General features: G+C 40.9%; 1 protein-coding gene across 5 annotated transcripts in view; it reads left to right on the forward strand.

The window, feature by feature from the left end:
* The window catches only part of RBKS (ribokinase), a 93877-nt gene that overhangs the window by 79340 nt on the left and 2548 nt on the right, over nt 1–11989 (forward strand). The window lies entirely within an intron of this gene.

Below are 11989 nucleotides of genomic sequence, written 5' to 3' on the forward strand. Positions count from 1 at the left end.
TCCCCCCCCCCCCAACCTGGGCACCCTGGTGCAGTGCCACCTTGCAGAACCACCCACTGCGGCCCCAACTGCGCCTACCTCTGCACGGGCTCTTGTGAAATAAAGGCCATAATATGCACGGCACTCGGCCAAGAGCATGACTGAGCAGAACCTCAGACAAAAGAGCTAACATAGACCACTTGGACTTGGATCAACACGTGGGTGTGCTCTGCTGGGATGGCACCATCGGCCCTCTTCAGGCATCTCTTGCCAGCTCTGTGAGGTTTATCAGTGTGCTCCCATTTCTTGTCAGGAGAACAGAGCCCTGAGAGACTGGAAGTGAGCTGGGAAGTGAGGGAGCAGACCTATGGTCATAGTCAGGGGCTCCAGGAGGGCACGGGGCAGTGGGACAGTCGACAGAGATTGGTCCAAATGAGTGGCCACCTCCCGAGCAACAGTGCCCCAGGTACTAGGGGCAGAGGCTGCCCACTTCTGCCCCACACTCCAACTCTGCGGAGCTGCCCTCAGGAACCCCCACTTCTCAGATTTTCCCAATGGAGACCTCTCCCTAGCTGCTCATGAGTGTGATGCTCCCTACCCCACCATGCCTGCAGACCGCCTGAGCCCCTGTACCTGCTCACCCCTCTGGAAGGCTCGGGTAGGCCAGAGGGCATGTTCTGCTGTTCTTTCACTCCACTGATAATCCACCTGCCCCCATGGATGCCACAGACCAGGACTCCTCCAAAGCCAGGAGTGGGAAGGCCTTCAGGAGAATAGGAATTTCAGCAGGCCTGTCCATCCTGTAAGAGCAGCTCTTCCTTAAGAGGAAACCACTGTGCAAAAGGCAATGAATAGTAGCCACCTGGGTATTTTTATGGAAGAAAGATGAATTATGCCATCACCCCTTCTGGCACAGAAATAATTTTCAGTAAAAGGTTAAAACCATCATGTTGTATCAATGAGAATCGTTCCATTATTCCAAGAATGATTGATTGGAAAGTACTTTACTTACAGGAAAATCAAAGTGATACAATGCAGCTTCCACTTTTAAAGCACTTTCCATTAAAAAAAAAATCATACCAATGTATAAAAATAGTTATACTGAAGATGTGAATCAACAGCCGAGGAATTTATTGGCACTTGAAAGCCTTGTGATATAAATAGATTCAACAATGAGAATGAATCTCAAGTAACTCTGGGCTGTGGCAATCTAACCTCCATTTTCACTGACAGAAAAGAAAGTCACGTGTAGTTCAGGGAGTCATCTGGCCACCTTGGAAAAGAACACAACAAAATTAGGTCCAACAGGTCAGGTCAACCCAAAGCACTGGGTGAGGCAGTGGGAGGGACAGAGGGACAGCACTGTGGCCTCTGCCCTCAAAGAGTCTTCAGATTGTCCCAGACTGGAGGCCTGCACACAAAACAGTCGCCAGCATGGTGTCCTAAGGGAAGGGCAGTGCGATAGGAGATAGAAGGGAGAGAGCTTCTTTTGACTTCGTAATTTCCTTCCCTCCCTCCCCTCTCCCTGCCTCCCACAGTCTCCCTGTGGTGTAATGTGAACAGAACACAGAGTCAGCTGGGTCTGGATGCAAACAGCAACCCTGCCACTCACTAGCTGCGTGACCCGGGACAGAATGATTTCACGTCTCTAGGAATCAGGCCCCGGCAGGGTTGCAGGGGGCAGGGGGCTGTTGTTGTAAAGATGAAATGTCCTGTGTGTGTATATTAAGTACCCAGCTTTGCTGTTTCCTGATGCAAAGCAAATGGTGAAAGTTCACTTCTTCCTCACCCTTCCACAACTCTATGAAGGTTAAGGAGTACTTAGTTTTCCACCCTTTTCATGCTTAAATTTCAAAGGGCTTGTCCATCATTGGATATAAGGTGATTTTCAAGGTGGTATTTGCTGCATGTCTTTGAGTTAATGGCTCTTGTCCTCCAAGAGCTTTCCTACTTCTTCGTGTTTTGGGACTCAGAGGCCCCACTGCTGCCCTCTTTGTAAAGAACATGCAAAACCCACCACCACCCCGCCTGCCGCCTCCCTTCTGGTGAGAAGGTGGAGACCAGGGCAGCTGAGAACCGGCCCATTGGCAGTCATTGAGCATATACTGTATATGAGCGTATGTTGTATTTGAGCACATACCGTTAAACTCTGAGGAGTCAAGGAAAGAACTAGACACGATTTCTGACCTCTCCTAAGACTTCAACATATTGGTGTCACCTCAGTCGAGATTCTTGGACCAGTTGTGGGACTGGCATGAGGCACCGGACGCTGTCACCACAGTGCTACCCCTAACATCCCGGACCGCAGTTCCTCTGCAATCACTGTCATGGCCAGAAAGTTCCTCCCAGTCCCCTTGACTTTCAGATGGATGTCACTGCCTAGTCCTTCATTGCAAGGGAAACCGCCTGGATGAGATGGGTATTCTCAATTCAGGGAGGAGCGTCTCTCAATTCAGTTCACCCTGACCTGGAGTCGATGTCTTAACTAAATTAAGAAAAAGGAAAATTATTCAGAGGCTGAAATCGGCTCATTTGTAAATTCACCAAGGGTGATGTTAATTTTTAAAATGTCTTTAGTAAAATTTCTTTTATTAAAAACATTAAAACGTTTGCTTACCTAAGTAAAGCTTACAGACAAGTTGTAGTTGTATATACGCTGCGGAGTTTCACCAGTGATTTTATTGCTGCCTCTCAGAGCACTTAAATATACTTCTTTTTGGATGAACCCATTGAGAACAATTTGCAGACATCATGACTCTTCACCTCTTACTACTGCAGCATAGAACTCCTGAGAACGAGGACATAACAAAACTACAACCTAACACTGAAATAATCTTATATGCCTAGTCCAGTAATGTCTCAAAGTGTTTTTTTTTTTTTCAAAGTGTTTTTTTATAATTTTTTTTGGTCCAGGAGGCAGTCCAAGAGTATGTATGGCATTTAACTGTCATGCTCTTTTGGGCTCCTTTACTATGAAACAGGTCCTCAACCTTGTTTCCTGATATTGATATTTTTTTTGAAAAGCACAAGCTCATTGTTTTGTGGAATTTTTCACCATTTAGGTTTGTCGAGGGCTTCCCCATGATCTGAATTAGAGAACTCGCTTTAGGCAGGAATACTACACAAGTGACATTATGTCCTCATCAAGGCCCCATATCGGGAGCACATGTGACAGCAGTTTGTCTCATTATTGGTAGGTTGCTCACTAGGTCAAGGTGCTGTCTCCCAGGGCTCTTCACTAGACAGTTATCTGTTATGAATAGGCAATCTGTATGGAGATACTTTCAGACTTGCAAATATTGTGTCCTCATCAAACCTTTATCCAGCAGTTTTAAAAGCATCCATTGATGATTCTTGCCTGAATCAGTTATTACTAAGATGGTTGAAAAATCACCATCAAACTTCTGTATTTACTAATTGGCATTCTACTTTAAGGAAGAGTTTTCCCTTCTACATTATTTATTTTTTTATTTATCTATTTAAAATCAGTATAGACTCATGGATTCTTTTTTTTTTTTTTTTTTTTTTTTTTTTAGATTTATTTTATTTATTCCAGAGTAGGGGGAGGGATAGAGAAAGAAGAGAGAGAGTCCCAAGCAGACTCCACACTGAGCACGAGCCCGACTCAGGGCTTGATCCCACCACCTCAAGATCATAACCTGAGATGAAACCAAGAATTAAAAGCTTAACAAACTGTACCACTCAGACACCCCAGACTCATAAATTCTTAATAAATTTTCAAATGATTGTGTTAACAGATTACCTATTATCTATTCCTTCTATAAATCACTTCTGCGGGCAGCCCGGGTGGCTCAGCAGTTTAGCACCGCCTTCAGCCCAGGGCCTGATCCTGGAGACCTGGGATCGAGTCCCACGTCGGGCTTCCTGCATGGAGCCTGCTTCTCCTTCTGCCTGTGTCTCTGCCTCTGTGTGTGTGTGTGTGTCTCTCATGAATAAATAAATAAAATCTTTAAAATAAATTAAAATAAATAAATCACTTCTGCATTTGTGGATGGGTCAGCCTCATTGCAAGCATATTTCTTTTTTGATATGGACATGAACATTTCATCTACACCCCACTATTTACAAAGGCAAACAGGAAATAGAAAACAGAACTTTTTATGGGGATTTTTGGTTGAACACATAGGTAATCAAAGTGTTTTTAAGTAGGGCAGCCCCGGTGGCACAGCGGTTTAGCGCCGCCTGCAGCCCAGGGTGTGATCCTGGAGGCCCTGGATGGAGTCCCATGTCGGACTCCCCGCATGGTGCCAGCTTCTCCCTCTGCCTGTGTCTCTGCCTCTGTGTGTGTGTGTGTGTCTCTCTATGAATAAATAAATAAAATCTTTTTTTAAAAAAGTGTTTTTAAGTAGCTGTGGCAAAATGGGATGCCATGAGAAGACACAAGGGAGCAGGCCCTTCGAAAGAAAGAAAGAAAGAAAGAAAGGGGTTTTGCAGGAAGACATGAGAAGGGAAAGAAGAGTGGCACAATCATACTTCATGATTGGACAGAAAAAGGGGGGCATGACAGAACCAAATGGGGTTGGACGAAGGGCAGGGAGATGGAACGGATATGCAGAAGAGCAAAGAGGTCAGGAGAGTAAGGTGGAAAGGCTAAGCTAAAGTAACAACATGAGTTTGGTGAACTGAATTTGGGTAAGAAAACTGAGAAGTAAGGAATGACGGAGTCACAAGATTCCTATGAGATATTATTAATAGCCTCATTATTTATGAGAAAACTAAGGGAGAATTTGTAGTAGTTTCCCAATGTCGCAGAGACTTGGCCCACAAGTCTCAAAAATTATCCTAACCATGCACTTTAATCAGCAATAAGGTGAGGGTACTTAGATATTGCCAAAGTTTTCAAACCTTATATTACACTCCTGTATGACTCAGTGCCCTCCACCCCTCAACCCTGCCTTTTAAAAAAATCAGCTTTATTGAAATATCATTTTCATACATAAGATTTCACCCATTTTAAGTGTATGATTCAATGAGTTTTGACAAATGTAGAGGCATTGAACTACCAATCATAATTCTAGAACTTTGAATCACTCCAGAAAGTTCCCTGCATAGACCTTGTGGAGCTGATATTCTCTACCCTCTGGCCTGTTTTTTGGTCATCTGCTTCTGCCTTTTCCAGAATTTCATGTAAATGAAATCATATCATATGTAGTGTTTTGTGTTTGACTTCTTTCACTTAGGATAATGCTTTTGAGATTTATCCATGTTGTATTAGCAGTCTTTCCCTTTTTGTTGCTAAGTTGTATTCCACCATACGGATGTACCACAGGTTTGGGGGTTTTTTTTAAAGATTTTATTTATTTATTCATGAGAGACACAGAGAGAGAGAGTGAGAGGCAGAAGCACAGGCAGAGGGAGAAGCAGGCTCCATGCAGGGAGCCCCATGTGGGACTCGATCCCAGGTCTCCAGGATCACGCCCTGGGCTGAAGGCGGCACTGAACTGCTAAGCCATCACAGTTTTTTTTACCCACTTATCCATTCAAGGACATCTGGATTGTTTCCCACTTGGAATGATTATAAAGTTGATATAACCATTCACATATAAATATTTGTGTGCTATATGTTTTCATTCCTCTTACATAAACACCTAAGAGTAGAACTGCTCGGCTATATAAGTTTATGCTGAATAATGTAAGAAACTGCCAAACTCTTTTCCAAAGTGTATCATTTTGTATTCCCACAACAGATAAGACTTCCAGTTGTTCCACTGGAACCAAAGTCAGTATTTTTAGTTTTTTTTTTTTTAATTTAACCTTTCTAACGGGTAAGCAGTATTATCTCATTGTGTTTTTAATCTGCACTTCCCTAGTGTTCAATGATGTTGAGCATCTTTTTATATACTTATTTGCCATCCATGTATCTTCTTTGATGAGATCTCTGTTCAATTCTTTTGCCCATTTTTACAAGGATTTTTGTCTTTTTGGATTGTACTATTAAAATATAAGAATGCTTTATCAGATATATGGGGGTTTTCTCCTAGATTTTTTTTTGTTGTTTTAACCCTTATATTTGAGTCTACGGCCCATTTAGAATTATTTTTTGTGTATTATGTGAAGTTTCATGTTTTTCTATATGGATATCCATTTCTTCCAGCACTATCCTTTCCTCCACTAAATTGCCTTGTTGAAAAAGCTATCCTTTCCTCCACTGAATTACCTTGTTAAAAATAAGTTGGTGGTCTGTTTAACAGACTCTTTTCTGTTCAAATGATCTACAATGTCTGTCTTTATATCACTGTCTCACTGTCTGCTTACTATATCTTATGGTAAGTCTTGAAATCAGTTTATATCCTCTAGCTTTGTTCTTTTCAAAATTGTTTTATCTATTCTAGGTCCTTTGTATTTCCATATAAATTTTAGAGATCAGTTTACCAACTTCTAAAAACTGCTAACTGGGATTTTTATTGGAATTAATCTGAATCTATACATCAGTTTAGGAAGAATTGATGCGTTAACAATACTGGGCTTTCCAAATTCATGAACATAGTTTATCTCACCATTTATTTGAATTTTTTAAATCTCTTTTACTTTCCATAGTAAGAGTGTATAAATCTTTCATATATTCATTTATATTGCACAGATTTCATTTAAACCTACTTAATATTTTTATGCTAATGTGGTTATGTTTGATTATTTAAACTTCTTATTGTTCACTGCTACTGTATAAAAATACAATTGTTTTTTTATATTGACCTTGTGTCCTGTGACCTTGCTAAATCTACTATTTCTAGTAGCTTTTTTGCTGGATTTCTTATGATTTTCTACATAGGTGATTATGCCATCTGCTAAGAAAGAGATTTACTTCTTCCTTTCAAATCTGCTTACCTTTTCTTTCTTTTTATCTTATTGCACTGGCTATAATCTAGTATGATGTCAAATAGAAGTAGTGAGTACAGGCATCCTTGATCTGTTTCCAATATCAGGAGAAAATCATTCAATCTTTTTCATTAATCATGAGTTCACTGGATTTTTCATAAATTCCCTTTATCAAGAAGATCAAGTTATGACCTCCTATTCCAATTTTGCTGAATTCTTATCATTAATGGGTGTAGAATTTTGTCAAGTGCTTTTTCTGTTTCTACTAAAATTTTCTTAACTTTTTTAATATAGTAAAACTACACTGATTTTTTTTTAAGACTTTATTTATTTATTCATGAGAGATACACAGAGAGAGAGGCAGAGACACAGGCAGAGGGAGAAGCAGGCTCCATGCAGGGAGCCTGACGTGGGACTCGATCCTGGGTCTCCAGGATCACGCCCTGGGGTGAAGGACACGCTAAACCGCTGAGCTACCCAGGCTGCCCGTACACTGATTTTTTAATGTTAGTTTTAAATGTAATTAGTTTTAATGTTAAACTAATCTTGCATTCCTGGGATAAGCCCTATTGTTCATGAGATACACACACACACACATGAGTTTACTAAAATTTTTTTAAGGTTTTTACATCTAAGTTCATGAGAAGTTTTGATTTGCTTTGTCTTTTTTTTTTTTTTTGTCTTTTTTTTTTTTTCTTGAATTATCATTACCTGGGTTTCGTATCACACTAATGCTAGCCCTACAAATTTATTTGGAAAGTTTCCTTGGCTCTTCTACTTTCAGAAAGAATTTGGGTAGAATTAGTATTTTTTCTTACTTAAATGAGAAGTAAAAGGCAAAATTGTAAAATAAATAGGAACAGTGAGGGAAAATATCTTTTGGCCAGGGGTGGGGGGTGGGGTGGAGAGAGAGTTCTTAAAATTTCAAAAGTCAAAGCCATAAGGCCCAAAATGTACTGAATTTGATTTTACAAAATCAAGGATATCTGTTCAAAGAAGCCCACTTTTGGCACACTGATATTAGATATAAAAGAAATAATAACAAGAAAAGTGGAAGATGTTTACAATGTCTAAAATCAACAAGCAACCAGTGTCTAAAATATACAAGGAACTCTTCCAAATTAACAAGAACAAAAAGCCCGTAAACTAAAAATGCATTAAGGGTCTAAAAAGGTATTCTATAGATAAAGAAACAAAAAAAAAAAAAAACTAACAAGGCTATTAAAAGATGTTTAAAATAGTAATTTAAAAGCCCAAAATAGTGGGATACCTGGGTGGCTCAGTAGTTGAGCATCTGCCTTTGGCTCAAGTCGTGATCCCAGGGTCTTGGGATTGAGTCCCACACTGGGCTCCCCTAGAGGAGCCTCCTTCTCCCTCTACCTGCATCTCTGCCATTCTCTGTCTCCCTCTCTGTCTCTCCTAAATAAATAAATAAAATCTTAAAAAATAAAAAAATAATAAAAAAATAATGAAGCTATCTAGTTTAGAGGGGCTTTTTTAAAGATTTTATTTATTTATTCATTAGAGACAGAGAGAGAGAGAGGCAGAAACATAAGCAGAGGGAGAAGTAGGCTCCATGCAGGGAGCCCGATGTGGGACTCGATTCCAGGACTCCAGGGTCATACTCTGGGCCAAAGGCAGGTGCTCAACCGCTGAGTCACCCAGACATCCCTAGCTTAGAGGTTTTTTATGTGGAGAAACTATTTTTAATAAAGGAATGGTTTGCCTTTGTAGTTTCTATCAACACAGTGTGTAGCACTAAGAATGAAAGGAAATCAAGTTGTGAAAATCACCATTGCCTAAATAATGCTTCCAACACATACAGTTCTATCAAACACTGTTTCCCTGGCTTTGGCTATAATGAGAAGCAATTTAAATTATTTCAGTAGTCTTTTCAGACAGAAGTACAATACTTTTTATACATTCTTAAAGACCTTGTCTGCAGCTAAATAACTCCACTAGCCAACAGGAGTATATAAAACTGATTTCTGTCAGTGATGCTAAAATGTTTCCCCTCAGCCTTGTGCCTTTGCACTGGTCAGGCTACAAGTTAAAGGTGAAAGAGTTACATAAATATGACTTACCTATTCATGAAGTATGTTTATTCTCTTAAATTTTTTTGAAAAATATTATCAGCTCATAACAATAACCTTAAGCAATAATATAAAAGATACATAAAAGAAAAAAATACTGTCCACATACCTTGTCAATAAGAAAACCAAATATTGGGGGATCCCTGGGTGGCTCAGGGGTTTAGCGCCTGCCTTTGGCCCAGGGCACGATCCTGGAGTCCCAGGATTGAGTCCCGCGTCGGGCTCCCGGCATGGAGCCTGCTTCTCCCTCCTCCTGTGTCTCTGCCTCTCTCTCTCTCTCTCTCTCTCTCTCTCTCTCTCTATCTATCATCTATCTATCTATCTGTCTATCATGAATAAATAAATAAATAAATCTTTAAAAAAAAGAAAAAGAAAAAAAAAGAAAACCAAATATTGGGGCACCTAGGTAGCTCATTCAGTTAAGTGTCTGCCTTCTGCTGAGGTCATGACTGCAGGGTCCTGGGGTCAAGCCCTACACTGGGCCCCCAGCTCAGTGGGGAGTCTGTCCCTCTCCCCTCCCTGCCCCCACTTGAGGGAGTGTGGGTTGTGTAAACATTGTGTTGAGGGAGGGCAAGAGCCCTGTCTCTCTTACTCCATTGTTTCCGTCAGGAAAGACTGATACAAACAATTGCAAAGCATCTAGCGTGGCGCCTGACACATTTTGGGCACTCAAAAAACATTTATGGGAGGAAGGAAAGTGTTGAATTCACACCTGGGTTACTATGACTCCTTGGCAAGTTTAAGACTGACTGCTTTATCTGTGTAAACAAGGGGAAATGTCATTCTCCTTAAAGCCATTCACTGTCTCATGAGCTCACTCTTTTCCTTCCTCCTCATGTGTCTTTGTTCCTTGAGGCCTGCCTTCTCTATAAATCTGTCTTGTCTATAAGAACTCCCTTCTTCAGGGAGGCTGTCTTCAAACTCTTTCTTCAAATCCAACAGCATAGGGATGCCTGGGTGGCTCAGTGGTTGAGCATCTGCCTTTGGCTCAGGTCATGATCCCAGCGTCCCAGGATCGAGTCCCACTTCGGGCTCCGCTCAGGGAGCCTGCTTCTCCCTCTGCCTTTGTCTCTGTCTCTCATGAATAAATAAGTAAAATCTTAAAAAAAAAATCCAACAGCACTTATAAACTCTGCCATACTACTTAGCATTTAATCCACAATGGGTTAAAGGGAATCCACCCTTTTACCAGCACCCATCGCTGTCCTGGGCATATAGCTCATTAAATACTTTAATTGCAACTGGAACAATCTTGTGTGCCAAGGCTCTTCATTGAAGTCTGAAGTATAACCTCAAGATTTGTTATGAAAACCCTTGGGTATAAGGAACAACAAACTGGGAAAAACTGGAAAATGACCCTGAAAGCTATTAAATATCAGAATGATTTTTCAAGTGAGTTTGTATAATCATATTTAAATTAATTTAAATATATCCGTTAGATGAACACATAACTAGGTATTACCCTGCCTGAGGCAGAAGTCAACAGACTTTCTTTGGTGTTTTCTATTTCTAAGGGCCCATATATATATATTTTACCAACTCAGACCTTTGGAAGTTCAGAGAAAAGGGAAAGCAATTGTTTTTTCCCTGTATTTAGTTTGAAAATGATATCTGAATAGCTCTCACCCTGTTCTGCATCCATTTTAATGGAGAAATGGCTAAATCTAGGGCTAAAGCAGAGACTAATAAAAGATGAGCCTGGAGTATCTTATAATATCAGAAAGTAAAGCACTCAAGAAACAAAAGAATGGGGGTATATCAAAGGGACAGAGGAGCCAACTGAAAGAGCTCCCCATGGCCAAAGCTGGAACATTTGAGCAATGAAATAATGTAGTACTGGATTATAGCCCAAAGAATAAATTAAAAAAAATTTTTAAAGACCCATGAGGGGGATCCCTGGGTAGCCCAGCGGTTTAGTGCCTGCGTTTGGCACAGGGCATGATCCTGGGGTCCCAGGATCAAGTCCCACATCAGGCTTCCTGCATGGAGCCTGCTTCTCTCTCTGCCTATGTCTCTGCCTCTCTCTCTCTCTCTCTCTCTCTCTGTCTCTCATGAATAAATAAAATCTTTAAAAAAAAAAAAAAAGACCCATGAGTTCATTCAGATATAATTAGGTGGCTGAATAAATGGGGAGGGAGGCAAATTTCCCATAGAGAATTCCAAATAATTCTCTGCTCTTCCCCTTAAGTGTGGACTACACTTAATGACTTACTTCTCTTGTAAAGAGAGAGGAAAGTAACTTTACAGTGGAGAAAGCTGGCAAAGACTGCCTTAGCCAAGTAATCAAGATTAACATTATCAGTGGCAAGTCCCCGTGACAGTATGTACTCTTGATATATGTGATGAGAGAATGATGCTTCACCTCTGTGGTCTTCCTCCCAAAAACCATAACCACACTCTAACTATGAGAGAAACAGATCCCAACTGAGGCACATTCTACAAAATATCTGACCCATCCTCAAAACTATCAAGGTCATCAAAAAGAATGTGGGCAGCCCGGGTTGCTCAGCAGCTTAGCGCCCCATCTTCAGCCCAGGGCCTGATCCTGGAGAACCGGGATTGAGTCCCAGGTTGGGCTCCCTGCATGGAACCTGCTTCTCCCTCTGCCTGTGTCTCTGCCTGTGTGTGTGTGTGTGTGTGTGTGTGTGTGTGTGTGTGTGTCTCATGAATAAACAAAATCTTAAAAAAACAAAAACAAAGAATGTCCAAGAAACTGCTCACAGCCTATAGGAGTCTAAGGAGCCATGACAACTTAATGTAATAGGGTATCCTGGAGGAGATCTTGGGACAAAAAAAAGGACATTAAGCAAAACTAGTGAAATCCAAATTAATGAAGTATGGAGTTCAACTAATATCAATACTATTTCACCATTATGACAAATGTAGCACATTACCAGGGGTTACTAGACATTACCTGGATGTGGGGTATATGGAAACCTGTGTACTACCTTTTACCTTTTATGTAAATCTAAAACTCTTTTAAAATAAGAAGTATAGGATCCCTGGGTGGCGCAGCGGTTTGGTGCCTGCCTTTGGCCCAAGGCACGATCCTGGAGACCCGGGATCGAATCCCACGTCGG

This window comes from Vulpes vulpes, chromosome 8 (assembly GCF_048418805.1).
Source record: "Vulpes vulpes isolate BD-2025 chromosome 8, VulVul3, whole genome shotgun sequence".
Taxonomy (NCBI): Eukaryota; Metazoa; Chordata; class Mammalia; order Carnivora; family Canidae; genus Vulpes; species Vulpes vulpes.